The 6,020-nt window shown below is 37.0% G+C and overlaps 1 non-coding gene across 1 annotated transcript; it reads left to right on the forward strand.

The window, feature by feature from the left end:
* The first annotated feature begins 5,130 nt into the window (after positions 1-5,130).
* LOC116523765 lies at positions 5,131-5,237 on the forward strand. Its single transcript, XR_004257127.1, has one exon. It is a non-coding gene; the product is annotated as a U6 spliceosomal RNA (small nuclear RNA).
* The last annotated feature ends 783 nt before the right edge of the window (positions 5,238-6,020 follow it).

Here is a 6,020-nt window from a genome sequence, read left to right on the forward strand (position 1 = left end):
ACTAGCAATGCAACAAATTGATGGAAGCTCCATTCCAGAGTCACTGTTCCCCATGTTTTTATGCTCTCTTTCCAATGGCCCCTCCCTACTAAAGACACACACACCCAGCTTCCCATCAGGAAACCAGGACAACTGGAAAACATCTGTGGGTGCTTATATAAATGAATGGGTTGCCTTCCAATGTGGAATTTTATCCCCACTATTCTTTTTACTGAGCTATTAATCAGGAAAAAGGAAGGAAGGAAGGAGAGAGAAAGGAAGGAAGGAAGGAAGGAAGGAAGGAAGGAAGGAAGGAAGGAAGGAAGAAAGAACAGGATAATTCTACTTTGTCTGAAAGCAATTAATTTCCATATTGTTCTGTTCACAATATAATTAATTTCCCAATTGGAGTGACTGTTACCTGCAGCAATCATCCAACCTTGAATATAAAAGAAGTTGGCAAATTAATGTCTAAAGACAAAACTGGCAGAAAAGACACTACAATCAAAAGCAATCTTGATTGACCTTACTGGTTTATTCATTGCAGGAGTCTGTGCTTCTGTGTTTTTATTCTAGCCTTTGGCTAATATAGAAATAAGCTAGATAAGATAACATCATCCCAATATATCATGATGCTGGGTCATGACCTTTGGTATTTTTGTGCCTTCCAGTCAGTCTCGATTTCTGATGACTACAGGGGCAAGTCCATGCAGTTTGCTTGGCAACATTTTTGGAATCACTCTTCAATTCTGGATGCCAAGAGATTCTGCTGAGTTGTTTTCCTTGGTATTCTGCATTATTAAAAAAATACAGGTGGTCCTTGGCTTACAACCACGACTGAGCCCAAAATTTCTGCTGCTAAGCAAGAGAGCTGTTAAGTGAGTTGTCCCATTTTACAACCTTTCTTGAATCACTGCAGTTGTTACGTTAATAACATGATTGTCAAGTGAATCTGGCTTCCCTATTGACTTTGCTCATCAGAAGGTCTCAAAAGGGGACCACATGACCCTGGGACATTGCAACCATCATATAAAATACATGCCAGTTGCCACGTGTCTGAATTTTGATCACCTGACCATGGGGATGCTGCATCAGTCTTAAGTGTGAAAAACAGTCATGAATCTTTTTTTTTCAGTGTCATTGTAACTTTGAACAGTCACTGAACAAATAGTTGTAAGTCAAGGACTACTTGTAAATGCTATGGAATATTGATGTTTCACAGGAAAGAGATTTTGTTTTTGTTTTTTTCATAAAGTTTTTTATTTTTCATTTTCATAACATATAATTGCATGTATACTACTACATAGTCAACATCATATTGTATTATTAAATGTTTATATCAATTCACCTTATCATCAATTCCCCAAAAGAAAAAGAAAACACCAGTTATTGGCCTTTCTGCTCTCTATACACTATATTTGTGCGTTCACTTTCTTCTCCCTCTCTCATCCCTCCCTACTTCCTTTCTTCTCTCTGTCCTCCTTCCTTCTCTACTTCCCCTTCCTCTCTTCCACTCCTCTCTCCCTTTCCACTCCTCATTTCTCTCCTCCCCTTCCCCCCTCCTACCCTCTCTCCTATCCCTCTCGGGAAGGAGATTTTGTTTTCATGCTCCTAGACTTTGATTTTGGATAACTTTTCTCCTATGTTCTTCCTCCATCATCACTGTTTTCAAAGCAATACCAAACAAGTCCTAAAATTTTTGCCATGCAATCTTTTGACTTCTCTGGGCTTTTGAAGAGAGTTTTAGTGCCCTGTGGAACCAACACATTAAACAATATTTGTAAGAATCCCTGGTTCTCAAAAGATCGCTATTATTTGTAATAATCTTACATGCATGTCGACCAATATGTTTACATTGCCTCCAAACAAATTTAATTAATTAATTTCCTTGATTACATCCTGCCTCCTTTTCAGGCGCACTGGGCATTTTCCATTTTCTTCTTCCCATTTTTCCCATGACAAAGACTCTGTTAGGTTCCATGAGAGTAACTAGGCCCAAGTCACTTACCCTATAAGCTTCTGTGGCTGAAGGCGATTGTAACCCAGTTCTCCCTGATAGCCATCCAATATTTTAACTGCTGTACACATTTATCAAAATTCTTTTCATACATGTGACATGCCAGATATTTTCTGGCATCTACAATTGGCTTTTTGAGGTATAGGTACAGCAATAGGGCCATAAAATCATAACTCTAAAATTGGAACATACTTTGCTGATTACCATCTGCTTCTGAATACATTTCAGGGAAAATGATTATTCAGATGAAATTTTATTTGCCCTGTTTTACACCCAGTGTTAAAAATTAAGAACTTCCCTTTTCTAAGTTGCTTCTTATTATTCTGGGGAAAAAATACTATGATATATTACAACAACTCCACATCTTCCCCTCTTTCTGTAGCAGTCACTTTTAAACCCATAAATAAAACGCAGAAATATGTGTGCATTCATTTATTTTATTTTTTGTAATGATTTTTGTCCCATGGGAACTAATGTAAAAAAGAAAAGCACAGAAAGAATTCTAAAAACACCACCAATAAAAACTGGATAAAGCTATCAATAAGTCTAGCACAGAACAAGGCAACGTAAGAGCAATAACTGAAAAATAAATGTATTTTTAAAGGTTTAATCAGTGGTTATTCTGGTTAACGAAGCATTTTTCAATCTATTTATTATTAAAGTGAGAGACAGTTTTGTCTAGTGGTTAAGGCACCAGGTTAGAAAGTGGGAGACTATGAATTCTAGTTCTGCCTTAGCCATGAAAGCCAAATGTGTGATTTTAGGGGAATGAGTGTCTTTCAAGCTTTACAAACGAACCTCACAGGGTTGTTGTTGAGGGGAAAATGGGAGGAGGAAGATATGTTGGATAAGTTTACCACCTTGAGTTATTTGTAAAAAGTAATAAAGGCAGGATGCAAATAAATAAAATTAAAATTCTCACGTCTGTAATTTTTAGCTGGGTGAACGTGCATGGGGCAACAATTTTTTAATCAAGGTTCCACAAATGGGCTTACAAAATACATCCAAAATCTAGAAACAATGACTTTCATGAGATTGAAATTTGGGAAATTTGTGGATGCTTCAATACTGTTGTGTTGCCACTCAGAGGTTCAGTAGATGGGTCCCACTCTATCTCTCCAGAGACCATCTCCCTCCCACCTATTTTTTTCCTCTTTGTGATTCTGATTTTTTTTTCTTTTTTGCTTATGTAAGGAGATATCTCTGAAACCCAACAGACCCAACAGGCGACAGGTTATCCAGTTGTCATTTAAAACTAAATAATAGGAAGGCCAATAGAGGCAGTTTGGTGTAGAGCAGTGGTTCCCAAACTTGGCAACTTTAAGACTTGTGGACTTCAACTCCCAGAATTCTCCAGCCACTGGTGTAGAGATTAGGGCATTAAGTTAGAAACCAGGAGACTGTAAGTTCTAGTCCTGCATTAAGCACAAAGCCATCTGGGAGAGCTTAGGCCTATCACTCTCTCTCAGCCCTAGGAAGCAGGCAAGGGCAAATCACTTCTGAAATTTTGCAATGAAAATTGCAGGGACTAATCCAGACAGTTACCAGACAGGGGTCAGCACTGATTTGAAGATGTGCACATACATACACACACGCCAACCAAATTTCCCTCAGAATATTAAACAAGATAATCCTGCGCTGCCTTAATATGTTCTTACAGTCAGAAAATCTTTGGCTTGTATTAATGTGCATTTTTGTACTTTTCTGTAGCTTTTGACTCACAGGCACCCAAAACAGTAAAATATAATTTTCTCATAGATCCAAGGTTTAATTTTTTTACTTGTTTAAAATTCAGTTTGTTGATATTTCAATATTGCACAATTCCCTGAATGCTTCTTAAGAGAAATTGGGATGATTTAGGTTTGTAGAAGAGATGACATAACATGACTGCTATGTACCAATAGAATCATACACAAGATTCTCCCTTGCTCATAAACTCTTTTATGCCAAGAGTTAGCCTGGAGCAAATTTTTAGGGCTGAGTTATAGCATTCACTCTTCAAAACAAGGAGGGGTATATAATGGATCTCCCTACTGACAAACTATCTTAATTACTACTGTGTTTTTTTTTAAAAAAAGAGAGTCAGAAAACTATAAAAGCTCTCCATTCAACATTTAAAAGATTAAATCAGCAAGAATTCCTTAGGTATGAAACTATAGCACAAATATTCAAAGAGAAGTCTGCACTGTGGCTATAAATCAGATCCCTTTGATCCTTGCCTAATCATAATTATTCAGTGGCTCTAGTTCCTGCACCATTGTAAACTGGAATAATATGGTAAAGGCAGGCTGTTGACTTGTGGCAAACAAGGGCCTAGCATTCCTTCTAAGTATAAAACCTCCATACAACTAAAAGAAAACATTTCTCCCAATACTCAGTGAAAGAAATTGTGATGTTCAAATTCAGTCAAGAAAAAATAACCATATTCAAATAGCATTTTTCAGCAAACAAAATAATCAGGGTTAATGGAAAGGTATTCTCTGCCCACTGTAATCAAAGTCAAATAATTTCTATTACATTTTTCTAACTGAAGAGCTACTTAACAGAAAAATATGTTTGTGAAGTAGCACATAACAAATGTCAAATGTTGGATCTATAAACTTTTTTCAAGACAAGCTAATAATCCTTTCCCTTTCCTGTTCCCTTTCATTTTCCTTTTCCCTTTCCCTATCCTTTCCTTCATTTCATTTCCCTTCTCCTTCCCCTTCCCTTTCCTTAGACTACTACCATACTAAATCCTTGCTGGCTTACACAAAAGAGTGAGCAAAGTGACTAGCACTTAAAGAGGCTGAGCCTTTAATTCTCGGTTATTAGGCATGTATAATTTCCTGCAATTTAGACACTGCTGCTAGTTGCTGCTTTGATGTTGCATAGTTTTGAAGCTGAGAAAGGACCACCACTGGCAGTGGTATCTCAAGAAAACATCAGGTTGGGTTTTTTTCATATTTCTACTTGTTTGCTTACTTCCCTGAAGAGTGTGTGTGTGTTTATGTGCAATATTTATTTCCTTACATTTAAAAATTGCTCAGCAAATCAGTGGCCATTCACGTCATGCCACCCTTTGACTCCCAGGACAGCATATCTAGTGCTACAAATGTCTCTGAACTTGTGCTGCAAAATAATATTTAGTTGTAGTGCTCGCTTCGGCAGCACATATACTAAAATTGGAACGATACAGAGAAGATTAGCAGGGCCCCTGCGCAAGGATGATACGCAAATTCGTGAAGCGTTCCATATTTTTAAATAATATTTAGTTGTTATGGTTATTTTGTTATGGCTTATGTATATTTAAAGATGGCTTTGGGCATGCAATTGACTTCAAACTAATCAAAACTAATACCACTTGAGGCACAACTTGTTATATCTCAATCTACCTAAAGGCGTGTTGGATTCAATCATGTATTTACTTAAGAATTACTGTACTCACTTTGGGAGTGGCACCAATCAGGGCTGACTTTGATTAAATTGTATTTCTGATTACTAAAAATAAAGAAGTGAAAACATTGCTCTGAAATCTCTTAAGCTGCCATCCCTTTGTGCCAACTATTCTAAATTGGCATTCTCTGTTCGCTTCTGATCAAATTTCATTCAATATGCAATCATTTTCTGGTTTTCTTTACGTGTTGTATAAACAGTAATACAGGCATAAAATCACAGAAACTTACATTATTCTCTCCCTCTCCAGATTTGGCAGAAAATAATAATAATAGTAACAATTTGGAGACAGCAAAACAAAAGAGAAAGAAATGGAGAAAATCACAAGATATAGAGACCTGAAGATAGAAGTAGAAGGACTTTGGAAAAAAGAAAAGTTGGACCAATAGTAATAGGTGCTTTGGGTGGCAATTCCAAAACATTTGGAGCACTACTTGAATACTACTGGCATTGACAAAATTACTATCAGTCAATTGCAAAAGGCAGGTTCACTTGGAACAGTTTAGACTGTACGATATTACTAAACAACAACATCTGCCTATCCCAGGTTCTTGGGAAGGTGGCAATAGGTGGACAAAAATGTCAAATC

This window comes from Thamnophis elegans, chromosome 1, assembly GCF_009769535.1.
Source record: "Thamnophis elegans isolate rThaEle1 chromosome 1, rThaEle1.pri, whole genome shotgun sequence".
In the NCBI taxonomy this organism is placed as follows: domain Eukaryota; kingdom Metazoa; phylum Chordata; class Lepidosauria; order Squamata; family Colubridae; genus Thamnophis; species Thamnophis elegans.